A 19,939-nucleotide genomic window follows, 5' to 3' on the forward strand; every position below is an offset into this window, starting at 1 on the left:
CTCCTCTGTCCCTGGGATTCTCCAGGCAAGAATACTGGAGTGGGTTACCATTTCCTTCTCCAGGGGAATCTTCCCAACCCAGGGATCGAACCCAGGTCTCCCGCATTGGAGGCAGCCGCTTTAACCTCTGAGCCACCAGGGAAGATATATGTGGTAGATATTATGTAGTAGATAACTTCTACTCCAGAACTGAGCAGAAGTTATCCCTTTCTTTAAGGCTTACATGCTCTATTTCTCCCTATTCCTCACCACCCTCTTAGTTTCTCTCCAACACAGAGGCCAAGTATTAATCACCACTGCTCATAATCCCTCAGCTGTTTTTTTTTCTTAAAATAGAGAAATGGTTCTCCCCCCAAATGGGAAAAGAACCTCAGGGCCACCAACTTGAGGAAATCTCTCATGGACTCCAACATGGCAAAGACAGGATATGAAATGCAGAAGGGGGCCCATGAGGCTCCTGTGGACCTGTGTGCCATTCACCTCCTCATTTCTGTGAAGGGTGCCCCCTGGGGTTGTGCTGTGAGCAAGCTGCACAACTGTTCAGTGCATTCCGGAGGCACAAGAAAGATACAGATGAGGCGGGCAGACGATGGCCCCAGATGGGACTGGGGAAGCGCACGAAGGCTGACAAAGGAGCCCATTCAGCTGTGTGAGAAGAAAGAAGAGGAACAAGGAGGGCTTGGGATCCCTTGTGATGGCAAGGCAGGAAACAAAAACTTTTACCTCCTTTCAGCTTTAGTCTACACCAAAGCACGTGACCCTCAGAGGGGAGGCAGCAAAGCAAACACCAGGAAGCCTCTGACATCCAGGATGAGTGACGTGCACCTTGCACTTGCCAGAGCAGTGGCTGGACTGGGGCCTGGGGGGACCCTGGTCTCGGGAGGAGAGGCCTGCTGTCCACGCCTGCTGTCACAGTGAGAGACAAGCTTCCGGACACTGAGAGACAGAGACCGAGTGGTTTTGTGTTCCCTTCATTTCCTGACCTCCAGGCCCTCCCCGGGCCACAGGGTGATGTTTGACGGGTGCCAGGGCACTGTGGTCAAGCTCTGGGGCAGCCGCCAGGACAGGCAGGGGCCCACTGAGGTGCTCTGCATTTGTAGTCATGGAGGGCAGGTGTCCTGGGTGGGAACTGTCCAGCTGAAGCAACCAACTGCCAGCATCCTTTGCAGACTCAGAGAGGCTTCCCCAAGAGGTCCTGCCACAGGAGGTGCAGCTTTCCGCTTCTCTGCCTGGCACATTTTCTGGGAAAGAGGAGCACAGACCCTGGGGGTGGGGGGTCAGGACTCGACAAGGGTCACAGTTTAGTGCCATCTGCCCCCCAGAGAAGAGAAGCTGAGTGCATGGTGAGTGTTGAGGCCTCCTGGGGTCGTGGGGAGCGGCCAGGGACCCCCAGGGCAAGTCTATGGACTAATTCAGAGGAATGCCTGGGACGACCACCACGGGCAGGGCCAGAAACAGGGTCTGAAAAGGGACAGAGGTGAGCAGGGCACCACCCCTCCCTTGGGGAGCTCCCAGGGCACTTATCATGAGTGACCACAAGGTATCAGCTCCAGTACTGGGGGCGGACAGGGCAAGGTCTCTTCTGGGACAGGTCAATACGTGCTTCAGGGAAGAGATGCATTTATTCTTAGCCTCGAGCTTAAGTGGAGATGAAGAGCTGGAGGGCTTGGGAAGCGGAGGGCACTGCAAAGACAAACTCTAAATTCCAAAGGCCCAGCTGGCTGGCCGGGCTAGGGCCTTCCGGAAGCCTCAAAACAGAAGCCTCGCTGGGTCTCCAGGTTACCCAGTCCTTCCCCTGCTCAGCCCCTCCCCCAGGGCAAAGGGAAGCCTCGTTCAGCCCTTGCCCAGAGGGATCCTGGGCCTCTGCTCCCCCGCCCACCCCAGGCTCCTCCTCCTATTGCCAACATCTCCAAAATCTCACTCAGAGGTCTCTTTGGGTAAAGCCTTCCCAGATCCTGCTCATCACAGTACCAGTTCTGTCTCTGTCCTCTTCTGTTCCACAAGGGCCTGTATGTGTGTGTGTGTGTGTGGCGGGGGGTGGTGTGCGTTTGTGGTGTGTGTGGCATGTGTGTGTGGTATGTGTGATGTATGTCTGCTGTGTGTCTGGTGTGTGAGGTGTGTACATGTGTGGTGTGTGTGTGTGGTATGTGGTTGTGTGTGCTGTGTGTCTGGTGTGTGTGTATGTGAGGGGTGTGGTTGTGTGTGGAGTGTGTGTGTTGTGTGTGGAGTGTGTGTGTTGTGTGTGGAGTGTGTGGTGTGTGTGTGTGTGTGGTATGTGGTTGTGTGTGGAGTGTGTGCGTTGAGTGTGACATGTGTATTTGTAGTGTGTGTGTATGTGGGGGGGTGTGGTTGTGTGTGGAGTGTGTGGGTTGTGCGTGGAGTGTGTGTGGTATGTGTGTGTGTGTGGTATGTGGTTGTGTGTGGTGTGTGTGTGGTTGTGTGTGGAGTGTGTGGGTTGTGTGTGGTTGTGTGTGGAGTGTGTGCGTTGAGTGTGACATGTGTATTTGTGGTATGTGTGTACACATATGTACTTATGTGTGTTGCAGTGCAGCTCATCCGGCCCCTCAGTAAAATTCCAGCCCTCATTGGCTGGGCTCTGGGGCTCCTCTGCTTTCTGCTGACTTCATTCTCCCAGCACCTGGCTCTAGGAGGATCTCTGCCCTGAGTGGCTTTGGTCACTACTCCTGACTGATTTTGCTGAACTGCAGCCAAATGAGCTGAGTTCATGTCCCAGCTTAAGTGTTGACTGGCTGTGGGTCCCTGGACAGATCACCTCACTGCCCTACTTCAGGGTCCCCATCTGTTAAAAGATCTTACAGGGCTGATGTAAAGACTGAATGATATTGTGCAATGAAAGTGCATGGGACAAATGTTATAGTGGTTTTTGGTTTTTTTGGCAAAGCTGAAAGACATGAGGGATCTTATTTCCCACTTAGGGATTAAATCTGGGCCCTCAGCAGTGAAAGAGTGGAGTCCTAAGCACTGGGCCACTAGCGAATTCCTTTTTATTAATATTTGTATTTACTTGTTATATATGTATAACATACATTTTAAAATCTGTCTTTGAGAATTCCAAGCTCCATTTCACTGGGAATGCAATGATAAGAATCTGTTTCAGTGAAGTGACTGCAGTTGAGCAAAGGGCACTGGCCTGGGGCTCCCAGCAACCCGGGGCTCTTTCTGGAAAGATGAAGGCATTCCTGTCATCCCCTTTGCAGCTCAAACCACAGATCAGGCTTTTAGAACCCCATAAAATATTTAAGGCACACTTTGGTACACCAGACTTTCCATAGCTGGCCAACGTTACTATAAATAAATGAATATTAGCATTCATAACAACAAAAGGGGTGAGAGGAGTGATTCCATTCTGTTGCCGTACCCCGATCCCAACCTTAATGCAGCGTAAGGAGAAGTCAAGTGGCTTCCTGTAGAGTCTGAACATTAGTAACCTGAGAAAGAAGAGTCTTGCCTTTAGGAAAACCAGCCATGACCCACTGCTTCCAGAGGAAAGGGCACTGGGGTCTCTTTGGCGAGGAGTGCTCCCCACCGCCACCCCAGGCACTGCACTGCTCTCCGCTGGGCCCTCTGCAGAGGCCATGCTTTCAGGAAGAGTGTGGCTAACAGGAAGAAGCCCAACCAGGCAGGGGGAGGTCAAGTCTGGGAACGGAATCCCAAGAGCATGAGCTGGTGGAACGCAGGCCTCCGACCCAAATCAAGGGATGTGGCAGCCTCACGTGTACAGAAGGCGACATTTGAACCTGTAGGGTGGGACAGGTAGGGCAGAGAGCTCACTCTTCATTCAGACGTCAGGGCGCCTGGTGCAGTAGCCAGTGTCCAGGAAGCCTCACTCTCCCGGACCGCGGCTAGTGACCACGAGCCAGGATTCCCATTACAGAGTGCTACTCACCTTCGGCAGTGGATGTTCAGAACAGTGGAGAAGGTTGACATCCTGGAGAGCAAAGAGCCTGTCAAGACCTTCTCTGTGTCAGCTAAGAAGCATGTGCAACTTGAGAGCTGTCAGTTAAGCTCTATGTGGAGCATGATGGGGACTGCAGCCCAGGAAGACCTCAGCACAGTCAGCTCTGAGAGACTGCTCCTAGAATGCAGGAGGGGCAGCCGGGCTGCACACAAGTGTACACAACGGAGGGAGAGGGCAGTCGGAACTGGAAGATGCAAGCCTCTGGGCTCACTGAATTCATTCCTTTCATATGCACCTCAGCTGTCTGGGGCCCATCCAGTTTCCTTGTTCACCTTAAGGAGCGGCAGAAGGCTGCTTCCTGCATTTCCCCAGTTCCTCTATGGTCACCTTGGGGGGTGGCGGCAGCTGCTAGATGGCAATTTGGGGAGGCCTCATTCATGTCTGGAGGCCAGAAACTACTGATGGCTGTGACATTTCTTGTTTATTGCTATGGCAGGAGACATTTTCATTTCACATCGGTATCCTCAACACCCAGAACAGCGCCTAGCCTTACAAGGCCCTCCATCATGTCTAGGTGCCTTTCAATTTTAAGATTACTTAGACTCTTTCAAGCACTATAAAAATAAATAATAATGCGAGACTTCCCTGGAGGCCCACTGGTTAAGACTGAGCTTCCAAAGCAGGAGATGAGGGTTTGATCCCTGGTCAGGGAGCTAAGATGCCGCATGCCAACATGAGCATGAGTGCCTGTCTGACTCTTTGTGATCCTATGGACCATAGCCCACCACGCTCTTCTGTCCATGGGATTCTCTAGGCAAGAATACTGGAGTGGGTTGCTGTGCCCTCCTCCAGGAGATCTTCCTAACCCAGGGATTGAACCAGCGTCTCTTATGTCTCCTGTATTGGCAGGCGGGTTCTTTCCCACTAGCGCCATCTGGGAAGCCCCCACATGCCAATAGGCGTGATCAAAAAAAATTTTTTTTTAATAATAATAATATTTCTACTGAGAGAAAATTTCTTGCCAAAAAGGCTCCCCTAATATTGATATATATATATATCCACTAACACCCTTTCTTCATTCATGTAGCAAAAAATCCCATCACAAAAGGCACAATAGGTAGATTGTAATCATAGCATGTTTTTGACTTGGGAGCAATGCATCTTCCACAGATTCAGAACCAGCAGACAACGTCTCAGTAAGACTAGCCCAAGGGAAGTCCCTTAGGATAGACTGTTGGAAAAGCAATGCTGAGCAGGCTTTTCACTGTTTCCAGTCAATCCTAAAGGAAATCAACCCTGAATATTCACTGGAAGGACTGACGCTGAAGGTAAAGCTCCAATACTTTGGCTGCCTGATGCAAAGAGCTGACTTCCAGGAAAAGACCCTAATGGTGGGAAACACTGAAGGCAAAAGGAGAGGAAGCGGCAGAGGATGAAATGGTTGGATGGCATCACCTACTCAGTTCAGTTTAGTTCAGTTCAGTAGCTCAGCCATATCCAACTCTTTGCAACCCCATGGACAGCACCCCAGGCTTCCCTGTCAATCACCGACTCCCGGAACTTACTCAAACTTACGTCCATAGAGTTGGTGATGCCATCCAACCATCTCATCCTCTGTCGTCCCCTTCTCTTCCTGCCTTCAATCTTTCCCAGCATCAGGGTCTTTTCCAATGAGTCAGTTCTTCACATCAGATGGCCAAAGTATTGGAGTTTCAGCTTCAGCATCAGTGCTTCCAATGAATATTCAGGACTGATTTCCTTTAGGATGGAGTGGTTGGATCTCTTTGCAGTCCAAGGGACTCTCAAGAGTCTTCTCCAACACCACAGTTCAAAAGCATCAATTCTTTGGTGCTCAGCCTTCTTCACAGTCCAACTCTCACATCCATACATGACTACTGGAAAACCATAGCTTTGACTAGATGGACCTTTGCTGGCAACGTAATGTCTCTGCTTTTTAATATGCTGTCTACGTTAGTCATAGCTTTTCTTCCGAGGAGCAAGCATTTTTAATTTCATGGCTGCAGTCACCATCTGCAGTGCTGGGAGCCCAAGAAAATAAAGTCTCTCACTGTTTCCATTCAGGTATGACCTAAGTAAAATCCCTCACAATTATGCAGTGGAAGTGACAAGTAGATTCAAGGGATTAGATCTGACAGACAAAGTGCCTGAAAACCTAAGGATGGAGGTTCGTGACATTGTACAGGAGGCAGTGATCAAGACCATCCCCAAGAAAAAGAAATGCAAAAAGGCAGAATGGTTGTCTGAGGAGGCCTTACAAATAGCTGAGAAAAGAAGAGAAGCTAAAGGCAAAGGAGAAAAGGAAAGATATACCCGTTTGAATGCAGAGTTCCAAAGAAGAGCAAGGAGAGATAAGACAGCCTTCCTCAGCGATCAATGCAAAGAAATAGAGGAAAACAATAGAATGGGAAAGACTAGAGATCTCGTCAAGAAAATTGGAGACACCAAGGGAACATTTCATGCAAAGATGGACTCAATAAAGGACAGAAATGGTATGGACCTAACTGAAGCAGAAGATGTTAAGAAGAGGTGGCAAGAATACACAGAAGAACTGTACAAAAAAGATCCTCATGACTCAGATAACCATGATGGTGTGATCACTCACCTAGAGTCAGACATCCTGGAATGCAAAGTCAAGTGGGCCTGAGGAAGTATCACTATGAACAAAGCTAGTGGAGGTGATGGAATTCCAGCTGAGCTGTTTCAAATCCTGAAAGATGATGCTGTGAAAGTGCTGTACTCAATTTGTCAGCAAATTTGGAAAAGTCCGCAGTGGCCACAGGACTGGAAAAGGTGAGTTTTCATTCCAGTCCCAAAGAAAGGCAATGCCAAAGAATGCTTAAACTACCGCACAACTGCACTCATCTCATACGCTAGTAAAGTAATGCTCAAATTCTCCAAGCCAGGCTTCAGCAGTATGTCAACCATGAACTTCCAGATATTCAAGCTGGATTTAGAAAAGGCAGAGGAACCAGAGATCAAATTGCCAGTATCCACTGGATCATCAAGAAAGCAAGAGAGTGCCAGAAAAACATCTAATTCTGCTTTATTGACTATGCCAAAGCCTTTGACTGTGTGGATCACAACAAACTGTGGAAAATTCTGAAAGAGATGGGAATACCAGACCACCTGACCTGCCTCTTAAGAAACCTATATGCAGGTCAGGAAGCAACAGTTAGAACTGGATATGGAACAACAGACTGGTTCCAAATAGGAAAAGGAGTACGTCAAGGCTGTATATTGTCACCCTACTTATTTAACTTATATGCCGAGTACATCATGTGAAATGCTGGGCTGGAAGAAGCACAAGCTGGAATCAAGACTGCTGAGAGAAATATCAATAACCTTAGATATGCAGATGACACCACCCTTATGACAGAAAGATATCTTTGTGACCTCATGAGCTATAGCCTGCCAGGCTTCTCTATCCATGGAATTTTCCAGGCAGGAATACTGGAGCTGTATACTGCCATTTCTTTCTCCAGAGGATCTTCCCAACCCAGAGGTCAAACCTTGTGTTTCCCGCACTGGCAGCTGAGCTACCAGGGAAGCCCTATGGACTGAATTCCCGCCCCCGCCCCAACATTCATACGTCAAAACCCTAAGCCCCATGACCTCTGACTGTGTTTGGAGACAGAGTCTTTAAAGTTAACTTCTTTAACTTAAAAGAAGTTAAAATGAAGTCAGGTCTACAGGTGAGCCCTAATCCAATCTGACCTGTGTAAAGAAGGTGGAATTTGAACAGAGAGACCCCAGTGGTCCTCAAGCACAGAGGAGAAACCAAGTCGAGGCAGGGAGAGACGGCAGCCACCTCCAAGCCAAGGAGAGCAGTATCAGGAGAGATGAACCCTGCTGATGCCTTGACTTCAGACCTCCGGCAAATACCATCCCCATTTCTCAGGCGACACAGAGGATAAAACCAAGGCTTATCAAAGCCCAATGACTTCACACACCGACTAAAGGCCAGGGGCAAATTCCAGCTCCCAAAGCCTAAGCCTGTCTTTCCTCTCCTTGCCTTGCCTCACACCAGGGAAGGTCAAGGGACACACAGAGGCATGCCTGTGCACCTCACAGTGCTGCTCCTGGGACCCCTGGGAAGACCCCTCCCCCCGGAGACCACTGAAGTGCCTTCTGTGCAGGGACCGCTGCAAGAGCCAGGGACTCCAGGGAGGCCAAGCCCATTACCCACCTATTTCCAATGGGCACCCAGAGACTTCCCTCACGGTCCAGCGGCTAAGGCTCTGCGGTTCCAATGCAGGGGGCCTGGGTTTGAGACCTGATCAGGGAACTAGATCCCCTATGCCAAACTAAGAGTTCACAAGCCACAGCTGAAGATCCTGCATGCCCCAACTAAGACCGGTGCAGCCAAGTAAATTGTTTAAATGACTGATCAACTAAAAAGAGGGGGACCAGCTGGGAAGAGACCAAAGGCAGCTTACAGATAGCTCATTCCTGCCCAGCCATCTCCCTGGCTCCTAGCAAACTGTTTGTTTCTCTTGGCCCCACACTCCAACCTGAAGCCAGGGGCGTGGGGAAGCAGCCATCAGCACATTAGCACCGTGGCATTTGCTAACTCTGGCCCTGGAAACACCAGCGTGACGATGACCCCCCCACAGGTGATGCCCGCATTCTTTGTTGGCACCTGCACCAAGTGGCGATGTCAGTCATGTGGGTCCTGGGGGGACGGGCATCACAGGCGCTGGGGTCAGGTCTGTGGTGCTTTGGAAACTCAGGCTCCAATCAGCTCTAGTGCAGATGAGCTCACGTCCATGTTATTTCTCCTCACCCTCCTCTACTCCCACTAATGGGCTCAGCCACGTCATCGCTGAAGATCATTAAAAGACCAGCGTTTTGGATTCCATTTGCTGGATTTCATCTCTAGCCTGGAGTGAGTGTACAGCTCACCTAATCACTGGGGTTCTCTGGAGAATAAACCAAGAGGTATATATATGAACAGAGAGAGAGGGAGAGAGGAGGGGAGATTTATTCTAGGAACTGGCTCCCATGCTTACAGAGGTCAGGAAGTCTCACAGTCTGATGTCTGCAAGCTGGAGAATGAGGAAAGCCCACGGTGTAATTCAGCTCAGGTCCAAAGCCCTAAAACCAGGAGCGTGCAAACCACACGGCACTGCCAAAAAAATAATAAAAAATAAATTTAAAAAGAACTAAAGAAAGCTTCAGGACAACCTTGGTCAGAGTGTCTAGAACATGTTTCCTCAGCTGGGAGGGCTTCTGCTGCACCAGAACCTCCACCTCCCAGCAGCTACAGGGCTCCCCTGGGGTGCACCCCCCCTCTCCCCAGGCGCACCCAGAACTGGGAGGCCAGGATGATCCCACAGCGGTCCTGCTGTGATTCCCTTATATCAGCTGCACAAGGTTGGAATTTCCAAATGAAACCTCTCTGGAGAAATGAGATTAAAAAGATAATACAGCTGAACCCAGAATTCCAACCAATACAGGAAGGATCTTGAGTTAGGTCAGACCGGGGCATGTGAGACCTTGTGGGTCAGCAAGGACCCTGACATCAGAGCAGCGGGGGAGGCTGCTGTCCTGCCACTGAAAGGGAAGGAGAGACAGAATCGAAGGAGAAGGAAGGGGTCGGGGTCGACGTGAAATCCAGCATGGTGGGGTCGGCAAAGAACATCTTCTGGAAGAAGAAACCCTATGTGCTGGGTGAGTTTCTGCAAAGCAGAGCCATCCTCCAGCTTGTGGCTTCCCCTGCCATCCTCACCGTCTATTCCTAAATCTGCAGGTGGGTTTACTAAACTCACCAGGTTCACTGGGAGCTTCAAAAATCAAGGGTGGCAGGACTTCCCTGGTGGTCCGGTGGTTAAGACTCTTCTTCTACTGCAGGGGGTGCAGGTTCAGTCCCTGGTCGGGGAGCTGAGATCCCACATGCCATATGGCATGGCCAAATAAATAGATGAAAATAATAGCAGTCAAGAAATCAAACAATGGTGGAGCTTTATGTCTTCAGGAAGCAAGCACAGCCTTCTCCCCCAGCATCCTCCTTTATGTGGGGATTTGTAACATCTAGGGACACCTTTAACATCCAAAGATCGTCGCAGTGGAAGGTTTCCATCCATTTTACCTGCATCTAAAGGGAAAGGACGCCCCGATTGAAAACCTAAAGTGCAAAAAAAGTGACCAAGTATAAAAGGGACAAGTCAACAGAGCCCAGGTATTTTTGCCTGGATTGACTCACGCTTGTCTCAGACACAAGGACCCTGGTTCTTCTACCCCGGCTTTTTTTTAATTTTGGCTGCGCTGGGGTTTTGCTGCAGAGCTCAGGCTTCTCTAGTGTGCTATGCAGGCTTAGTTGCCCCAGGGCATATGAGATCTTAGTTCCCCAACCAGGAAGCAGACCTTTGTCCCCTGCATTGGAAGGTGAATTCTTAACCACTGGACCTCCAGGAAAGCCCCTGTCCCTGGTGTTGAGCTGATGTGCTGGTTCACAGCGACAGCAGGCTCCAGGCTTAAGCTCAACCCGTCCTCCTGCCCTCGACTTCCTGACTGACATCTGGCCCAGTGCTATCAGCAGACTGATGGCAGCCAGAACCCTGCCTCCCACAGGTTCTGCTCCCTCTGTTGGCAGGAGGCACCGCGGTTTTATGGGTTTAGGAGCCCATTACCCCAGCCAGTCTTCCATGAGCCTCCTGCTCCTGGACTGAAAGCTGCTCCTAGCTGTGCTTATGCGTGCTTAGCTGCTCGGTCATGTCCAAGTCTCTTGCAACCCCGTGAAGTGTAGCTCTCGAGGCTTTTCTGTTCATGGGATTTCCCAGGCAAGAATACTGGAGTGGGTTGTTGTTTCTGATCGGGTCCACATGGGGTCTCACTGATAAGATGGCTCATTATGTTGACCTCGCAAACAAAGAATAAATCACAGTGATCCTCGAGACTGACCAAATTGCCCAAATGGCATCCTGTTATCTCACTGGTGCCTATCTTCTCAAAGCTGCGAGAACACCAGATTCTAGACCTCCAGCTACGTGACCATCCCTCCAGAGGATTTTTCATTGGTGGGGTATAAGAAGGACTCCGTCAGAAAGGGAGGACGCTGGTTCTCCTTAAGAGCCGGTCACCCTCTCTTTCCCTCTAATAAATTTCCCCTTTCTTGTCTGACTGCGCGGCTCGCGCTCTTTTCCTCTGCACTCGCCTTACATTCTGGGGCCGAAACTGGTGAGGGAAGATCCACCGCAACTGGGTGGGCTCCCCTCGTGGCTTCCCCTCCCAAGCCCACCTCTGGTGGTCCCCTCCCGTGGACCTTGCCGAGAAACTGAGACGAGCTCTGGGGCGGGACTCTCCACTTGCCTTGCTGGACTGACATCCACACCCCAGCCCATTTTTCATCCATCAGTTACAAGGGTGAGTGAAACCCCATTCTCTTGGATCCTCTCTCGCTTTCCAAGCCCTAGCACTGGGTGGGAAGATCCCCACAGCCCTCGGCCCTCGGCCTTGTGCCCCGCCAGACTCTGAAATAGGGGACATCCATTTCAAAGCAGACTATTATAACTCTGAGAAAGTCCTGAGCACGGGGACGGGGACACCTTTTCTCTCGGACCTTTCTCCTCGCTTTCCCTCGCCCGTGTCTAACTTCCCTATTCGGCCGCAAAGGGAAATTCTCAATCCCAGCCTTCAAAATCTACTCCTTTAGGATGCCTTCTCCGCAACCTGAAAGCTTCAGGCTTCCAAGGGGAGATAAGACCAAAAAGACTTATTTACTATTCTAACACTGTCTGGCCGCCATACAGACTTGATAACAGGTTCCAATGGCCAGAAAACAGAACTCCTGATTATAATACTCTACAGGACCTCGATAACTTCTGCCACCACAGTGGCAAGTGGTTAGAAATCCCTGATGTCCGGGCTTTCTTTGCTGTTCAGTCGCTGTGAATTCTGTCCTACTTCTCAAATACTATTAGTCCACTCTGGACCACATCCTCCTAACACAATGTCTCCTGATCCCTGTTGAGACTTCTCGTCTTCCTTCGACCCTTCCAAACACAGCCCACCCCCTATCGCTCCCAATCCCCTTGCGGCTGCTCCAGATCCAGTTCCAAACCTCCTCCTTACAGAGCACCCCCCACCCCCTCCTTCTGAAGTGCAGGCCTCCACCCCTTCCCCGCAGCCCCCAAACCCCTTCCCCAGCCTGTGCCTGTTGTAAGCTCTGAGACCTCAGCCCCACTGTCTACCCTCAGGGTCCCAAGGCTTTACCCTGACCTCCCTAGATCCCCTCGCCATGGGTCCTGAACAAATTTAAAACAGGAAACTTCACAGCAGGACCCCACTCCTTCCCCTGCCCCCCTTTACAGGAAGCAGCCAGGGCAGAAGGCATTGTTCGGGCTCATGTCCCATTCCCCCTCACAGATCTGTGTCAGACTGAAAAGCGTCTTGGCTCCTTCTCCTCAGACCCTGATAATTATCGAAAAGAATTCGAGTCTCTGACCCAGGCTTACGACTTAACCTGGCATGACATTTACATCATCCTTTCCTCCACTCTGCTCCCAGAAGAGAAGGAACGAGTGTGGCAAGCCTCTCAGGCACATGCTGATGAGATACACAGGACTGATGGCATGAAGCCCGCAGGGGCCACAGCTGTCCCCCGAGATGACCCCAACTGGGGTTATCAGGCACGGAGACCTAGACAAGCAGCCCATAATCATATGGTTGCTTGCCTCATTGTGGGCCTTCAAAAGGCAGGGCATAAAGCCATCAACGTTGATAAACTCTGGGAAATAACTCAAAGACTAGACGAAAACCTGGCACAATTTCTAGCCAGGTTAGCAGCAGCGCTACAAAAATACACAAAATGAGACCCCACTTCAGCAGAGGGCACCATTGTTCTTAACACCCATTTTATCTCCCAGTCGTCCCCAGATATCGGCAAGAAACTAAGAAAGGCAGAAGAAAACCCTCAAACCCCTCAACGAGACCTTTAAAATTTAGCCTTTAAGATTTTCAATCACCGGGAAGAGCAGGCAGAGCTAGAGAAGGCCCACGGAGCCTCCGAGCCAGCTGCGCCCAGCCTCCTCGGACTCGCCGCTGAAGACTGAAGGTGCCCAGAGCCCCAGGCCCGACTCTCATCCCCTCTGCGGAGCCCGGGTAACTCTTCCAGTCGCAGGTAAACCGGCCTCCTTTCTCATTCACACAGGGGCCACCTGCTCTGCTATGCCTGCCTACTCCAGAAAAACCAAGGTCTCCCAGGCCTCTGTTATGGGGGTTGATAGTTTACTATCTATGCCACAAATAACCGAACCTCTGCTGCTGCTGCTAAGTCGCTTCAGTCGTGTCCAACTCTGTGCGACCCCATAGACGGCAGCCCACCAGGCTCCCCCGTTCCTGGGATTCTCCAGGCAAGAACACTGGAGTGAGTTGCCATTTCCTTCTCCAAACCTCTACCTTGCACGATTCAAGATACTCCACTTTCCCATTCTTTTCTCATACTCCCAAAATGCCCCACTCTTATTCTTGGGAGAGACCGTCTCTCAAAATTCAAAGCCTCTATTACTATCCCAAGCCCACCCTCTGATCTAGCCTGGTTACTGCACCTTCACACCCACCCCCTCTGACATTAACAACATTAACAACATTAACTTCTTCCTGTTTTTCCAGACAAAACTCAATAAACAATTCTTACCCCCAGCTAGGAACTGTACCACCACACCTCTGTAATCACACTTCATCTCTCTCCTTCCCTCCAGGTCCATCTCTATCATGTCTCAGGAACTGCAGGGCATTCTTTTATTTTCTCAGGGAGACTCCCTTCTGCATATCCTGTGAATACTCCTCTTGTAGGGGCTACACTGGCGACTTCCCTTTCAGATTCAGAGACTACTAACAAGTTCCCAGAAAGACTCCTATTTGCTTTCAATTTCAGCTGTTGACTTCTCACTCCTGGAATATTTTTCTTATGTGGAACCACTACTTACTTATGTGAAGTGAAGTGAATTGAAGTCGCTCAGTCTTGTCCGACTCTTTGTGACGCTATGGACTACATGTAGCCCACCAGGCTCCTCTGTCCGTGGGATTTTCCAGGCAATAGTACTGGCGTGGATTGCCACTTCCTTCTCCAGGGGATCTTCCCGACCCAGGGATTGAACCCGCATCTCTCGCATTGTAGACAGACACTTAACCATCTGAGCTACCAGGGAAGTCCGATGTCTTCCCACTAACTGGACAGGAGCATACACCCTGGTATATCTGGCTCCTAACAATCAGACTAACTCATAACTGACTACCCAGTAACCATCCACTAACTCATAACTGACCCAGACGGACAATTCAATTCATTCCTCTCTTAGTCATTTTAGGAAGGGCTGCTGGGATTGGGGCAGGGACCACAGGATTCACAACCTCTTTAAATTACTATAAGAGCCTTTCTAAAGACCTCACTGACAGCCTAGAAGAAAGAGCTAACAGCCTTATCACTATTCTAAACCAGCTAAACCCTGGCAGCCGTGGTCCTCCAAAACAGACAAGGATTAGACCTCGACACAGCAGAAAAAGGAGGCCTATGCCTGGTTTTGGAGGAAGCCTGCTGTTTCTACACGAATAAATCAGGCGTTCTAGAGGAAGCAGCTAGAAATCTGACAAATGAGGCCTTGAGAACACCCCAACACCTCAGTAATTCATGGGAAAACTGGTTAAGCAATTGGAACCGGATGCCCCAGGTCCTATCTTTTCCAGGCCCTCTCCTCTACTCACCCTGATTCTAACTGTCAGCCCAGGTTTAATGCATCTTTTTTCAAAATTTCTTCAGGATCGCTTACAAGCCTTCACCAACTGAACTGTCCACGAGCTACTTCTAAGTCACTCAGATTATCAGAAACTTCGACCCCACACAAATCCCCTTGACCCACATTCCAGCCTTTCTTATCTCACCCTCATGACACCCCTGTTCCGCAGGAAGTAGTTACAGAAGACTGACCTCCGGCCCTTATCCTAAATCAAAAAGGCTGGAATGATAGGGTCCACATGGGGTCTCACTGATACGATGGCTCGTTATGTCGACCTTGCAAATAAAGAATAAATCACTGTGATCCTTGAGACTGACCAAACTGCCCAAATGGCATCCTGTTATCTCACTGGTGCCTATCTTCTCAAAGCTGCAAGACCACCAGATTCCAGACCTCCAGCTACGTGACCATCCCTCCAGAGGATTTTTCATTGGTGGGGTATAAGAAGGACTCCGTCAGAAAGGGAGGACGCTGGTTCTCCTTAAGAGCCAGTCACCCTCTCTTTTCCCTCTAATAAATTTCCCTTTTCTTGTCTGACTGCGCGGCTCGCGCTCTTTTTCTCTGCACTCGGCTGACAGTTTCCTTCTCCAAGGGATCTTCCTGACCCAGGGATGGAATACCATCTCCTGTGTCTCTTGATTGCAAGTGGATTCTTTACCCTCTGAGCCATCAAGGGAGACTTGCTCCTGGCTGAGTGGAAGGCAGAAAACTGAGCTGGGATTCGGGCTGTATATCCTGCCCCCAACAAATGTTCAAGCCCTTCTCAGCTCTTGTTGCAAATTCAAAATTTGCAAAATCCTCCCTGATGACTGACCCACTATTTCCCTTCACACACACACAAATTAGATGATTAACAATCAAAAGATACTTTATTCATCCAGTCACACACACATGTGCCAATTAGAGGAGGTTTTCTCACCTACGCAGAACCCAAGATAAACAGATGAGGTTGGAGGGCTCACACAGGTCAACATCTGGAGGAAACAAAGGACTCTTTCTCACCACGGATTTCTAATATCTGAAGACATTCTCAAGCAAAAGAATAATTCATGAGAAATTAAAGATCTTCTTGGGGACTTCCCTGGTGGTCTAGTGGCCAGGACGCCAAGGCAGAGAGTTCGAGTTTGACTCTTGGTCAGGCAACTAGATCCCACATGTCATGACTGAAGATCCTGCATGCCAAAACTAAGACCTGGTGCAGCCAAATAAAAAATATATTTTTTTAAAAAAAGATCTTCTCGGAAGATTAGTTGATTTTTGAAACGTACTTATCGGGCATCTACAGCAAGCAAGCCTTCTGTAATCCATAGAAAACTTAGACCATCCTCCGTGGTGATCTCACTGGCCTCTTAACACCAGCCAGGGCAATGACTCTGCATTTATATGGGAACAGTTTACTCTTTACTTCCTCTTAGCAAAAACAATCTCAGAAACGATTTCGGCTGGCGTACAGAAATAAAACTTTTCTCCCATTTGACCCCCACGTGATGGAGAACCCTGAACTTGGGTACTTCCCTGCGGTCACTCTTCCTATATGACTTCACTGACTACATGTTCCATATTGACTGCTGATGGCATGGCGTTGCTTTTTCACAGACAGTGAAGTCAACTGATTTATCTCTAGGGGAAACCTAGAGGACAGAAGCAGTCTGACGCAGTCCTGGAGACCCCCAAGTATGGGAGCCCAAGCAGATCGGTCAGTTCTACCTTAGACCTCTCTGAGCTTCTTGGCAGCCGTGGCGTGAGTCCAGGGGGCACAGTGTACTAATGGTGGTGCGGGTGACCTCAGAAAAAGAGACAGGAAACACGTGGACTGAGTCAGGAGGCTTAACTGCTCAAGTGCACGTGACTTTGGCAAATCGCCCAGCCTCTCCTTGGCTTTCTCATCTGGAAAAAGCCTACCTCACAGGGCTGCTAAGAGGCCTCAAGTAGAAAAGTTTTGAGGGTGAGGGTGCGCTGTAAACCCCAAGGAGCTATATGAGCACAAACACACTCACGTGTGTTGTCAGCACTTTTGGATTTGATCATTTTTCTGGTGCTGGCTGCTCAGTGTCTTCCGTGTATTAACTCCTGCCGTGGACTGAATCGTGTTACCCCAGATTTCACAAGTTGAAGCTCTAACCCCCAGTGGGATGGTATTTGGAGATGGGATCCCTGGGAAGTAGTCAGGTTTAGACAAGGTCATGATAATGCCTTTATCATAAAAGAAACCAGGGGGCTTCCCTGCTGATGCAGCAGATAAGAATCCACCTGCCAGTGCAGGGTTCAATCCCTGGCCCAGGAAGATCCTACGCGCCATGGAGCAACTAGGCCCGTACACCACAACTCCTGAGCCCGAGCTCTAGAGCCTGTGAGTTGCAACTGAAGATTGTGTCCCTAGAGCCGTGATCCGCAGCAAGAGAAGCCACAGCAATGAGAAGCCCAAGGTCTGCAATGAAGAGTAGCCCCCCTCGCCACAACTGGAGAAAGCCCACACAAAGCAATGAAGACAAGCGCAGCCAAATATAAAATAAATTAATTTAAAAAAATTTTTAAAAGAAGAGAAGCCAGACAGCTTGCTTCCCTTCTCTCTCTACCTACCTATGTGGAGGAGAGACCACAGAGGACACAAAAAGAAGGGCCATTTGTAACCCTGATAGCTCAGTTGGTAAAGAACCTGCCTGCAATGCAGGAGACCCCAGTTTGCTTCCTGGGTCGGGAAGATCCTCTGGAAAAGGGATAAGCTACCCACTCCAGTGTTCTTGGGCTTCCCTTGTGGCTCAGCTGGTAAAGAATCCGCCTGCAATGCAGGACACCTGGGTTCAATCCCTGGGTTGGGAAGATCCCCTGGAGAAGGGAAAAGTAACCTACTCCAGTATTCTGGCCTGGAGAATTCCATGGACAGTCCATGGGGTTGCAAAGAGTTGCACATGACTGAGCAACTTTCACTTCACTATTTGGAACCCAAGGAGAGCGTTTCACCATATGCCAGCCCTGCAGGCACCTTGAGTTTAGACTTCTAGCCTCCGGGACCAGGAGAAATAAAGTCCTTTTATTTAAGCATCCCTATCTATGATATTGGGCTTCACTGGTGGCTCAGTGGTAAACAATGCATCTGTCAATGCAGGAGATGCCAGAGATGAGGGTTCAATCCCTGGGTTGGGAAGATACCCTGGAGGATGAAATGGCAACCACTCCAATATTCTCGCCTGGAAAATCCTATGGACAGAGGAACCCGGCAGGCTACAGTCCATGGGGTTGCAAGGAGTCAGACAACACTCAGCAACTAAACACACATATATAAATAAAATGTATTAATAGCTACGATGATGAAATGTACAAATGTGAAGCGTATATCCTCCAAGTGTCTCGAAGGCAGGTTGTGAACAGATAGGTTATGGGCTCCTGGAGAAGGAGAAACAGGAATGGCCTTCCTGACATAAGAGAACCCATTTTGGCCTAAGTCATTTTGTGATCTAAGCCTGGCCACAATGCTTGCTTTTGAACAGGTCTCAGTAATTAATTATTTCTAAGGGAAAAAAAGGAATCCAGGAACAGAGAAATGGCAGTCAACAATAGTGCAATGATAAAGCAGAGTCCCAGTTCTTCCTCAAAGGGTACCTAATAATACAATGTATTAATTATAATCAATAATCATACATAATGATATAATATATTGATACTAAGCAATACACAATAATAAATCTTTGAGTTCTACAGGAACTAAGGCCTCCACTAGGTAGGAGTGGAATGGTAATGTTGACCCTCCTCCTGACTTCAATCTGCTAAGACTTGGACTCTGTCAACCTTTGCTCTGATTCTACACTAATTCACCTCTGCTCAAGCCCCTTCATTAATATGCATGTACCAATTTTGCTGCTCTGGGAGACACCACTTTGGGAAAGATCCCTTGTGTTCACCTTTGACTCAAGTAATAACACACCCTTCTCCTGATCTCTGGCTTGGTTGTGTCTATGGGCTCGACATCCACCAGGAGGTGAACCTAGTTTTCGTGTAACAAGATCTCTGTGCAGGAGACTATCGGCAGCTCTTCCCGTCAGTCAGGGCCCTCTGGGAAGCTCAAAAGATTCTGGTTCACGGTAGAACCCACCGCTTCTGCACTGTAGGTTTGGATGAATTGGAGACAGGGCCTAAGTGGGGAAAGGAATCCTCCTTCAAACCCTTCCTTCCACTTGCTAGAGGTTTCAGGAGATTAAGCTTTCAGGCTCACAAAAGCCCTAAAGGAAGAACGTATCTGTGCTGTCAACCTCCCAGGAAAGGGACCTCTAGGGCTAAGGGTGCTGGTTGCAACACAAATTCTAATTACAGTTCTGCTTGGCTTAAATAATATCCCTCAGATGGGCTTTTTGACCCACTGGGAGCTAAATCTGCCCATTGGGAGCACCCAGATTTATTTGAGGGATTGCATGGGGGCTGGGATGTAAATCCTAAGGGAATGAATGGAGCCCTACTCACCTAGTCCTCACAACTGTATGCAGTAAATACAACCATCTTACTAGCCAAAGGGGAACCTGAAGAACAGAGGGTTTGAGTCACTTAAACAAGTAAAACAATAAGAAAGAAGCTTTGTATTCTATTATATTACAAGTTAATCACTAAAGGGATGTTGCCTATAAGCTTAAATTATAACAGTACTTCTCTGGAACCCGTTCTCCCAGGTAATGAGCATTAAGCTAAAAATGACTTTGTTTAGCTCCCAAGACACACCTTGACCAGATCCACCAGTGAACCGCTGCAGGAAGAAATTAACACATTTAACACATCCCCTCAGGAGGCCCTCCAGAACCAGGGCTTTACCATCTCCCCTTTTAGTATAAAAGAAACCTGATTTGGGATTCTAATCCACCATCTTCTGGGCCTGCAGGCTTTCTGAATAAAATTCCTATTTCTTGCCCCCACAACTCAGCTCTCGACTTATTGAACTATTGGCTTGTTGTGCAAGAAGTACGAACTTGGACTCAGTTCCACGTGGCAGGCTCCAAACTCTGTCTCCTCCCAGCCAAAAGCTCTGATGCAGGGGCTACATGATCACAGGCTCAGAGCTGTGATCCATACTGAGAGTGCTCCCACCCAGATGGGAAACCCTCATGCCAAGACACTTTCTCAACAAGGCAACCTGAGCATCAACCATACCCACTCTGTGTCAAGTTGCCACCTCCGAGACAAATGCCGAAGCTCTTGGATCTGAGAAAAGAGAGAACTTTCCAAGCAGTCTTAGGAGGGACGAGAGCCTGAAGTAGAAGAGCTGTTCTGCAAAATGACACAA

The 19,939-nt window shown here is 49.2% G+C and overlaps 1 long non-coding RNA gene across 1 annotated transcript; it reads left to right on the plus strand.

Moving 5' to 3' along the window:
• The first annotated feature begins 11,067 nt into the window (after positions 1-11,067).
• LOC138081491 (uncharacterized) lies at positions 11,068-15,078 on the plus strand. The gene is made up of 3 exons (XR_011145015.1): positions 11,068-11,302; positions 12,805-13,058; positions 14,697-15,078. It is a non-coding gene; the product is annotated as an uncharacterized lncRNA (long non-coding RNA).
• The last annotated feature ends 4,861 nt before the right edge of the window (positions 15,079-19,939 follow it).

This window comes from Capricornis sumatraensis, chromosome 6 (genome assembly GCF_032405125.1).
Source record: "Capricornis sumatraensis isolate serow.1 chromosome 6, serow.2, whole genome shotgun sequence".
Taxonomy (NCBI): Eukaryota; Metazoa; Chordata; class Mammalia; order Artiodactyla; family Bovidae; genus Capricornis; species Capricornis sumatraensis.